Raw genomic sequence first — 12,223 nt, 5'->3', positions numbered from 1 at the left:
TGCTCCAAATAAGTTTTTTTTTTTTCAGCAAATGGCCTTTTTTTGAATCTGTATGCTCCTTTAACGATTAATCGATTACTAAATTAGTTGACAATTATTTCAGTAATCAGTTTGTCACGACTGATCGTGTGAGCCCTACAAGCTTGGTGTAGAAGATCTTCAGTGGTCTAGGCTTCACTCAACCCGTGAGACACGCTCCACATCCAGCTCAGGAGGACACAGTCACAGCCAGTTTTGGGCTGTTCATCAGTGAAATCAAGCCCCAGCATTTGTCCCCGGTTGTCCTCCAGCGCAGTAAAAGGATGGTGCTGGACAACATGGGGGTCGGCCTCATTGGAAACACAACAGATGTCTTTGATCTGGCCCTGCAGCACTGCCAGGTAAATCAAAGACTCTATTAACAATGTCCAAATCGGTAACCCTGTAGAAATACAGAGTCAGGGGAGATTCAGTGTGGGGACAAATGATCAAAGGAGTAAAAGATCTCTGGTTATTACAAATGTTTTGGTCAGAACTAAAATCAATAGATCATTTACTAAAATTTTTTCATTTCAGCATATGTATGCGCCTGATTTCATCAGCTCTGTGTATGGCCGCAGCAACGTCCGGCTTGCTGGCTGCTTTCGTCAATGGAGTGGCGGTAAGTATGAGGAACTGGACCAAGTTTGGTCTCTGGTACAGGAACTGCTTCAACTCACCTGTTTCTGCAGTCTGGCTCCTGAAACAACACAGTTGGTTTACAAAATTCAAAACAAGCCACCTGGCCCTAAATATTTCCATGAGTACATCTGCTGCTGAACATCAAGCTTGTTTCTTTGGGAAGCAGTTTAAGTAATTTTCCTTTTCATTTTATACACACCAGGTACAGACAAACGCGCACTTTACTAAGACTGAAAACAGGTGATCTGAGTCAACTGAGCTATAAATTGCTTTCATATTTACTCTGACTCATCAGCATCTAATGAATAAAGTCTTTTTGCTTCCAGTCTCACTCCTTGAACTTTGATGAACCCTGGCATCCAGCAACGCACCAATCAGGAGCCATTCCTCCTCCATTAGCGCTCAGTGACACGCTGCTATATTCCTGAAATGCCAGTTCCTCAGTTGGAGTCAAGTTACACCAAGATTAAACATCTTTAACAGAACTCTTCTTGTGTGCAGCTTGTTTTGGTTGTAACCTCAAGAGTTTATAGACTTACTGTGCTGATTTTTTAAGTTTTATCATCATGCTCTTATGCTCAGAACGGAACATAGTGGTGTTAATGTGAGAGGCAGTATTAGCACAGTAAGCCATGTGTAGCTGAACGTCTCAAGAAGGGTGTGTGTTTTGTGAACAAACTGCGCTTGTTTTATTTTTAAAAAAGTGAACACTTTCAAAATCAGCTATAGATTTTGTTTTATTGCTTGTTCTGTTATAACCATGAGCATAACACACCAGATATAAAAATATCAAATTAGTCACCGGGACGAACAGATATTGTCTAAAGTGTCAGTGCAAATTTCACTTCTAGCCATTTGTCTATAGAGGCCATATTTGTAAATTTTGCTGCCTGTAGATGTTCTGTAAACAGATTCATCCACCTGAGCTGCGGATCCCTACAGCTCCTCTGTACAGCAATAGTTTTAGTGTCTTGCCACACACACTACCAGTTTCTGTAATCACTGCGGACAGATGAGGGACATTTTTAATTTAACGTGTCAGTGACATGGACAAACAATACGTTTACCATATAACATTCTAACTGACAAAATGCAAACTTAACGTATGACCTAGAACATCAGAAGCACTTGACTGGAAAGCTTAAGTTGTATGTTCTCTGTTGTTCTGCGTTTCATCGATCAAACTATCACTTTAATGTGAGAAGCCTATCAGTGCCAGAAATCTCAGTTGAACCTGGAGGTTATGCCACTCAGATATTTGTGAGTGAAATGTGTCTTGATGTTTTCAGTTGTTTTATTTTAGTCAGCTGAAAAAAAACAAACTTTTAAATTGCTAATATTTACTACAAATGAACTCCCTCTAGTAAAGTATTCTTAGATTTTTATTATGCTTATTTTCTAGGTATCTCCTGCAGACTGGAAGCAGGGAAATCATCCACTAGAGGGCAGGCGTGGATTCTCATTCAACTCACAGCTTCTTTTCGTATCCTGAGGTGTTTTTGGCTCCTGCATGTGAGCTGTAACATCGAGCCTGGATCAATGCTTAACACTTATTTAGCAGAGCCAAGCTTGTCTAATCTCTCTTAAGCAGGTTAGGGTGGCTGAAATTCAAGAGGAACCAGCCAGACTCTTAATTGACTTGGCATGCCATCAAGAAATGACAAATTCCAAGATACATTTCAGAAATGTTAGAAATGTACATTTCATAAACGTTCTTCATTGAAGCATTGCTTACAGCAGGTTTTAATTTCCACTCAGAATAAACACAGCTTATCATAAAATAATTGTTTGAAATGCTGATATTTAAATGTCTACACACTGATCCATGGACTTACATTTTTCCCATACCTTGAGTGAATTTGTTTGTGTACCAATTTATGACAATATTTCCTAATATCAGGTGACATGATGCATATTTTCTCAAAGGCAAATCTTTTCAAGGTGATGCTAGCAATATCTTCCACCAGTAAAACATGATACTTGCTCATTGTGTGTTGTTCTCAGTTTTTAGGCTTTAGACAGACAATAAAAACAAAACAATAATCTGTTGTTGTTTTGTGGAAACTCCAGTGATGCCACAGCTATAGATGCAGAGAGGCTAATATCTGCTTCCCTTTGACAACAAGTCATTTAGTTAAGAAGGAAATTAAACCAGTCATGTCCCTCTTGGTTATTGTTTAGCAGAATAATAGTGGCATCGAGTTCTTGCTATATGGGTTTTTTTTCCCCTTTTCATCAGAAAACTGACTTCCTTATTATAAAACACCAACATTAAAGGAATAGTCAACAGAAAAGTTGTTTAAAATGCATCCTTGTGTTGGATCTTTATGCTAATCTGTGGATAAAACCAATTTCCTTAGCTGTGTGTGAACTTTATTTCATAGATTCCATCTATAGATATCAAAGTCTATAGACTGAAGTTGGTTTTCTCTTGAAGATCATAAAGTAAGACTAGCTCCTACAATATCAGTCTTTACAAAGGTAGATTGAGTCTCACATTCTCATTAAATGTTTTATTGTTAGATACAAAACCACTGGCAGTCACCCAAAACCATCATTCAAAATTACTGGCAGTCACCCAAAACCATTATTTATTCAGGACTTTTTTTCAAGATACTGTAAGAAAAGAAACTAATGAAACTTCCGTCTCATTGTTTTCTAGGAGTTTTCACCCACTCAGAGCCACCCAAAACAGGTGTTTTGTTCATCTGTCAGAATCGAGTCACTTCTTCTTATTCCACCCACTCAGATGCCAAAAGATAATGTTCTTGTTCAGAAATACTAGGGCTCAGGTTTCTGTCTCTCCAAAAGGGAAACCTGTTTCCTGTGACAAGGAAAACCTGTGCAGGTATTGACACATAAAAACCACTTCTGTGTGTCAGAGCGATACAAAGAGACCGGGTGATGTCACTGCGTCACTGCTTTATTGACTGTGTTAAAGAAACTTTTGTTGTGTTAAATGCTTCCTGGTTTGCTGCAATGGGAAATAACACAGATTCACTGAAACTGTTTTATTGTATTGGTGAATTCTTAGCTCAGCATTATTCCATTCTGATGACACTGAAGGAAAATCCAACTTTAAATGTGTGTAAGGTCTCAACCCTCATGCCCAACAGGATGACATTCGGTCTGTCTTTCTTTTATGTTTAAGAGTTGTTATCTCGAGGAGTTGCTCTGTTTTTTGAAGGAGGGATTTATTGTGGCGTTTCACTGTGCCACTGTTTCCTTATCAAATATTTCCTTGAGACTCGGCTCTCCTTTTTACTTGGTAATGTCTCTCCAAAAGGGAAACCAGAATCGAGTCACTTCTTCTTATTCCACCCACTCAGATGCCAATATTAAGCAACACTGATTGTTTCTGGAGAAGTTTATTAAAGTTCCATTGCCAATTCTTTGACTGTTTTTTGTTTAAAATAGTATTAATAGTTAAGATTAAATTCTAATTCTAATTCTAATAATAATAATAATTATTATTATTATTATTTACAAATGTGAATCTGATCAAGTTATGCAAATTCAAACACATCAACAAACATTTAGGATTCAGAGAATGGTGCTACATTTCACTGTTACTAAATTTGAATGTTCTATGATTAACCAAAAGTTAGAAATCTGTTTTTTATTTTTATTATTTATTTATTTTTTTACAATTTTCTTCTTTAAAAAATAAATAAAATCAAAGACAAATAATAAATACAGCATAAAACCAAAGACTTTCCCACTCAGTTGTTGTTGAGTAAGTCTATTTTAAATTAAACTTGTTGCTTAAAATGTTCTGAGTTAAAAAACTGAATAGAGTGAAGCTGAATGAATAAAATGTGATACTTCCTTGATCTAACCTATTGTTTACCCCACTCTGAAACGTGAGTGTCACACAATGCTGTTCCCGGTTTTCTGGCTTCAGACAGAAAATGAAGACAACTTGATATGCCATTGTTTTGTGGAAACTCCATTGCTGTGGAGAAACATACTGTAGATACTAATACATGTTTCTCAGCACATTGGGGGGCGAAGGACAAAATGAGATCATTCATGTCTATGTTATTGTTTAACAAAAATAACAGTTGCTTCAGGTTCTACTATCATTTAAGACATGGTATTTCCTGCTACTCTGTTTTTTTTCTTTTTAGACTTTTTTGTGATAAATCCCCTCATTAAAGGGACAATCAACTGAAAACCTGCTTGAAATAAAGCCTTTATGTTAATCTTTATCAGTCCCATATTAATCTGTGGATAAAACTAATTTCTGTACCACTGTGTGAGCATTTTAAATAAGTTTATTAATTTGCAACCTTTTAGTCCAACAAAATGGCATTCAGTCTATTACACCGGTTTCTCTGTTGAGGAATTAAGCAAAGCTCTTCCCAGATGTTTTCCTAAATGGTGGTGCAGAGTGGTGCCTATTGCACAGGTCTGTTCAGTGTTTAGCTGTGTTCAGCTTTAGTTAAGCATAAGCACGATGTTGCCTAATATTAAGCAACACTGAGTGTTTCTTCTTCAGGCCTCTCTTTGATCTCATTGTATAGTTTGGTGTCAGAACTGGTTGTGAAACGCTGTTCTCTCATTTTAATGCAGTTTTAATGATAAATCTATTTGATGGTGTCTTTTTACATCTATTTTTTACCATGCTGACACACAAACACATGGATAGTAGTGGCCAACGAAGGCCTCAGTAATAAGCCTGCCAGTAACTTTATCTGGACTTGTTTCATTTCCTGATAAATGTCAGGGTAATCTTGAGGGTGTGTTTTATGTTTCAGAGTTGGTATCTAAAGGAGTTGTTCGGTTTTCTAAAGGAGGGATTTGTTGGAGGGCTTCACTTTGTCACAGATTTCTTATTACTTTTCTTTTATTAGTCACATGGGTCATTATTTTCATGACCTCATGGCCATCAATGCTTTCAATTTTGATCCTGTAAGAAGTAAAAACACAGGTTTGCCTGGATGTTGCAGGAAGAAACAACCCTTTCATCGTTAGTGCCCACTGACTCTGTTGGTTTTCCACCCACACAGAAAAAAATGTAAGTAAGAAGTTGTAAAGAAACGCACAGGGGAGGATTTCTGCCTGTGAATGACAAAGACTTTTCTTTAAGTGTTTCAACATAAAACCAATTCCACAGAGGTTTCCAGTCACTTGACAAAGCAAACCTGATCAGGTATTGTTTGGCATATTCAATATTTAGATCAAGCTTATGTTGCACCACTGCTGGATTGTCACGTGTGAGAGAAGCATTAATGAAGTAACTGTTCAGCCCTGTAATGCGCCTTCATGCAATAATGGTACAAAATGAAATAAAACACCAATAAACACATGAAACGTCCACTAGATGGCAGACTTTCATTTGAACTCCGCCGATTAGTTTCTCTCCTTGCACTTGCATGGATGCAGCTGTGGGAAAGGTTTTTCTTCTTCGACTTCTCATTTTTTCTTTTTTTTTTATGTCATCAATGATTTAATTGTTTAACTTTCTGCTTTTTCATTAGAAAATTTATTGATTTTGCAAACCTAAATCAAAGCAAAACACTAATCTGTCAACAGAGGAATCATGAGCAGCTCCAGTAGATGTAGGGTAGATTTTTAAAAAAAAATTTTCACCAGGCTTACACTTTGCACTGTTTAGCCGTTTTTCTTTTCTTTTTGCTGGATGAAAATGAGGCGCAAACTCATTTATTGGAGCACATTTGGATATCCTCGGACTCAGAGGCAACCCATTGGCTATGGTTTCGTTATTTATTCTGCTGTAATGTAAGATAATACCCATTTACATGTAAAGGCTCATCATTCTTAGATGTGGCTATAAGAAATTAGATAAGTCCACACTGATTACACGCTGAATAACAAAACAATTTCACAAATGTTTGTAGAGGTGAGAACCATCATAACCATCAGGAGAATGATCTATCAAGGAAGTCATTGGGGTTATCCACTCCAGTATTTCTAACATTTTAATTTGCACATTAAATGTTTTCATATTTTATATTTTTATTTTAAACCAAACTTTTGCATTCAGATTAAGTTCAAAATGGGCAATAGCTAAACAGCATTTCCCCTCCATTTGAGCATACATCTGATTTAATCATTTATGGTTTCCCTCTGTTAGTCATTTTGACAGACAAATTACTTACAGGCTTTGCCTTGTTCTCTCCTGTAAGCATTTAATAGAATACATTGTTCTGCTTTGCCATTCTTTTCTTTACTTTATGTTCTTTAGCTAAAACACTCAACCTGTTTGACACGTCAATATTCAGGGTACTATACGACAGACTTCCTGTAAAATTCACAGTGAACTACTGGCAACAGGAGTGTCGGCCACTTACTGTAATACTCGCAGTAGCCTTATTGCTGTGTTACCGGTAAAGCTCAAGTTGTTAAGGATTTACTGATGGTTACTGATACGTAAAACTGGATGATGTCAGTTACCAGTTTTTTTGATAACCAACACACCCTTGTACATACGTAGAAGACAAATACCTTTCCTGCCCTTGCCTATCAATAAACAAGTCTGCCGGCATGAGAAGAAAGCTGAATTGGAGCAATCTGTCCACCGTATCTCAGATTTTGGTCTGAGATTAACATTATTTGCTTCCTTACAAGTATAGCACACTTTTGTCTTTATTGTCACAACAACATGCTTCAGATCAATTTTTATTGTCAGACAAAGATGACCTAAACCATTTACAGAAACTCATTTATTTAAATGGTGATTGTTTTCCATTGCAAAAGCTTTGCAAAGCTTTTGTAGGGATATATATCTGAGAATATTTGAAAGAAATAATGAATCTCCTTTCTAAGCAAATTATTACATGTTATCAGCCATTATGCATAATTAATGCTTTGAATAGAATGGAAACATTATAGATAAAGAAAATGTAATAAAATCTAGACATTAAAGAACCAATTTCAGTAAACGTGGAAGACATGGGACAGCGGTGAACCTTTGCAGGAGTGGCCAATATAACAAACATATTTCAAGAGTGTGCCAGTGACTTCTCCATAATATCCCCAAAGAGATATTATGGAGAACCACATCGAAAGCATTGCATTAGTGTTTTATTCACAAAGGGTTAAAGGTCACTACCTCTTACCCAAAGACACCTTGAGTAAGATTTGTGTCACAGCTTCAGGTAAATGGTATATCTAACATGCTGAACAGAAACTCGGGTGTTTGGAAATCTGATGTTATAACATCAGATTTCAACATTATGTTGAGTGGGCGAAACATTTGCATTAACTATGTCACAGTGATGCTCCTGGACTCCCCCTGGGTGAGTGAAATAAAAGTTGCCTTTAGGGCAAAAAAATTGATATTTTTAGAACGTTTAATGATGCTGAAAATGTGCATTAAAGAATTTTTAATCAGTGACACAGAAGAAACTGTTAATGATCAAATTTCTTCCAGGGCTAAAGTAGCAAACAGATCTCCACTTTCCCGTTGTTTCCAAAAAAATGTCTCCAGATTCTGTGAAAGGGAAACATTAAGAAGTTCTCGGTTACAGGGGTTTTTACTGAGTCAATAAAATACTTCCTCATGATCCAAATATCCATTGAAGTGAAGCCTTGTGCAGTCAACAGAACGTTTAGTCAACATACCGATCCTTAGATCAACAGCACTAGCCCAGCGATTTGTGGATTTATTTGATCTATTGAATCTTTTTTTCTTTTTCTACAATTTCTCACCATTAGCCATTTTGTAGCTAGTTTTCTTTCAAAGACAAGTAACTGATTTCCCTGTGGGATTCTGGAAGTGTTTTATAAAGTCCTTGATTTTAGTTAATATGACTTGTCTCAATGTGAATTAGTCTGAAAGATCTCAAAAAGCAGCACATTGTGCTCTAAAGTAAAGATATACAATGGCAAATGAGAAGTAAAGGGTTAGAAACCTACTGCAAAGATGTTGCCACTTGCAAGAATAGTGAACTTCCTTAGCAAAATTTCACTAAGAGCACATTGAAGACTCATCTATTGGGTCATACATTTCTTGATGAAAAGATCTTGATGTGATCAGAAACTCTGGGGAAAATAATCTGTGGTCAGAGGAGACAAAAGTAGAACGAGTTGCAAGATGTGAGCAATGTTCTATGTCCACTTTTGCAGGATTCTCTTAAACAAAAATGAATATTTCAGTGTCCTAGTCAAATTCTGGACTTAAATCTGATGTGACATTATCATTTTAGTATTTATTTATTTATTTATTTGTTTTTTTTAAAGCAGTGACCCTAATCAAGAAGGGTTTATGGTTGGGTATGACAGTGTAAATTGTGCAGATTCATTGGGTATTACAAAAAAAAAGGTGATCCATCAATAGTCGTATTTTAAAAATGTCTTCTTTTTTGTCATTTGACGTCTTAAGGAGTCAGCTTAAGGTGACTGTATGGGTGAGTTCACTTCCCTTATTCTGATTTCTGACTTCTATTGGGTGTTGCAGCAGAAATCCTAAAGGAAACATCACTCTCATTATTAGTAAGAGTTTTCACCCATGTGGAGTGGATCCTCTTTCTTTTTTGATAGTTTTGTTGTTAGTTCTGAGTCATGTTTCAATAATAGACCTGACAAAAGGAATATTATCCATGCTGGATCTTTTTACAGTTATTCTGTGGTAACATCATGAATGTGCCATGTATGCTTTATGTATTAAAGAACCTACATCGAAAGGAGGGTAAAGATATGCCAGGTGAAACCTCTTAATGATAAACCCACTCAGAAACTCCATCTCCAACAAAGAAAAGCAACTTTTTCAGCCTTTGTCGAAAGCTCCGTCTACGTCTGAGATTTAGTTGCAAGGGCATCCACGTTTTTGGTATGTAATTTCACGTTTTCAATTAATTTCTCGTGTTGTGTGTGGGTGAAAAAAACCCCAACAAAATGACAAAAAACCCAACAAGAACCATTCACGTGCGACTCATTACTATCAGGTAATCAATATCGCTCCTTTCCTTTTGTCCCAACAAAAATGGCTCCAGGTTTTGTTACATTAGAACACAGCATATTTCTTACTGGGTTTTCTTTTTTCCATCAAGTATAAATACATCCTCATATTAAAACACTATATTTGAGAACATGGGCACAGCTACTGATAAGCAGCTTTGTGTTAATATTCCAAAGCCTGGCCTCCTGGGCCTCCTGGGCCTCCTGACTAGTGTTTCCATGTTATTGTGTGTGTGCTCCTCATTTTCCTCCATACCCTCTGCCTGTCGTCACGTGATAACTCACACCCAGCCTGGTTCTGCTGGAGGTTTCTTACTGTTAGAAGAAGATGATTTCTTCTTTCAATAGGTGAAATGAATCATTGGGTCATTTTCTAATCGCTGTAATAATCTAAACTTCACGTGTATGATGATGCACTTGAATAGGAAGAAACCCTGTTAGAGATCAGACTGTATTCCATTTTCCTCAATTAAATGATCTGGAAAAAATAAAGGAAAAATTTGTTTCATTTTCTAATCAACATAAGGGAACACAGTGGCAATTCTCCTTCTAGACTACGTTTCATTTGTCTTTGTCTGCCTTTACGCTATTTTACATATTTTATCGCATTTGCAGATGTATGCTACTGCTGACTCTGATTTCTCCAACAGTTAATTGTTATAGACCACATTATACTCTCCCAGCATAGTCAACTCTTCATTCACATAAATTCAGATTATTAAGATGTTTCTCTTCTTTTCTGTCCCACTGTGAGGTTTTTGCAGGTATTTCTGGTTCTGGAAACAGGCTTCTCTGATCACTTCTGTCATTTTAGAAATTCTGCTCATGAAATTGTTCAGGAGTTATAGACGTGCCCCTTACGTTTTTATTTGTATGGATTGTACATTTTTTAATGTCACTTTTTTGCGCTCTCTTGTCTTCCCATATAAGCTCAACGGAACAGAAATCTTCTGTTTCTGTTTTGACACAATTTTACTGTGTAAAATATCTTCCACAGAAAAACCATAACATGAAATGAATCATAGTTTCAGCTGTATAATTTGATAAAATTGATAACATTGATAACACAAACTAAAAATATAAAATGTAGCTAAATGTTTTGCTCACTTTAGAGTTTCTTTCTTTAATCAATAACACCCAAAAGTTAATATTTTCTTCCTTCTTAGTTTTCTTGTTGGTTCTTTTTTTTCCAGAAAACCATGGAGAGGCTTACTTACGTATGTTTGTTCAATAGCGGCCTTTGCAAGGCTAAACTTGGCAAGTGAACGATAAGGACATTAACTACAAAACTCATTAACTTGAGTTTATCACAGACAGGAATTGGGAAGTCCCTTGATTTCTCACAAACACCACTGAAGCCCTTTGTGGGCATTCAAAATGTACACGTTAACAAGTCGGTCAATTCATCGGGCGGCCTGGTGATAAAACCCCAACAAGCTTCTTTTGAAATGATTTACAATAAGTAATTAACCTGCTTGACAGATCAAGGTGGTGCAATTACAAATATCTACGGGAAAATCCGCGCTCTTTGACTTCAACAGGGAAGCTTTTTCTGTATTTACTCAAGTTATCGAAACTTTAAAATGTGTTTGATGATCTGAAACATTTATATGGGCAAAGGGTAGTGAAGAAATAAAACTGAAAGGAGGACATACTTTCCTCACAGCACTTTATCTCATAAAGAATATATTACACATCACTTTTATATTTTGGGTCAACTAAATCCTTTTCTTATATTTTTGGGGAAAATATCTTTAATATTTTTGAAGATTTTAGAGGACACACAACATCAAAGTCTATTTATTCAGTCATGGTCTTTTGACTAAAATAAGACTTTCCAAGCACTAAAATAAAGTCTTTGAGTCATCACTTGTCATTTTTCTTTTGCAGACTAAATTTAGTAGCTGAATGTCATAGAGGAAAATTCTTTTGAGGTAATATTACGTCTTTCAGGAAAATGACTCCCTTATCCTTAGGCAAACTAATGGAGTTAAATTAATGCTTTGACAAACAAATTAAGTTGATTACTTCCAGTTCAGTCTGACACTGCTTACTTCCTTGGAACTGGTGTGGGTTTCTGCTCTGGGTCCAGTCAGCTCTTTTTGCTAGAAGAAGCATCATTAGCCTCAGTTCAATGCTACTCACTCTGAACATGAAGGGGTTGCTAGATGTTTGCATGGACATTCTCCTCTTTGGGATTAAACTGGAAGAGGGTGAATCAAGCTGGTACTATTGAATTTCAAGCAAGCCGATCAAAAATGTTGACTTTACTAGACCCATGTTTTGGTTCTGAATGTCGGCTGGTCTGCCAGTCATTATTTTTAAGCAGAAATCTCACACAGAGGTAGAACAGCATTTTAGGAACTTATCATACAAAGGGAAATTGTTATACCTTCAATAAAATTTTTGTTTTTTTTTCTGGGTGGGGCAATGTTTTAATGTCATATTACGAAAAAGCTATTTCAAAATTCTAGGTCATAGATGAACATCTGTTTAGGTTTATGTGTATTACAGGTGAGAATTTTAGTAACATTTTATTTGACAGGTGTGCATAAGACTCAGATGACACTGTCATAAATAGGGCCGACCCAAGGCATAGCAAAGAAAGCAGCCACTTGGGGGCCCAGGCCCACAAATG

The sequence above is a fragment of the Poeciliopsis prolifica genome, unplaced genomic scaffold (genome assembly GCF_027474105.1).
Source record: "Poeciliopsis prolifica strain line A6 unplaced genomic scaffold, Auburn_PproV2 SCAFFOLD009, whole genome shotgun sequence".
Taxonomy (NCBI): Eukaryota; Metazoa; Chordata; class Actinopteri; order Cyprinodontiformes; family Poeciliidae; genus Poeciliopsis; species Poeciliopsis prolifica.
Note: the sequence above shows the minus strand (reverse complement) of the source record.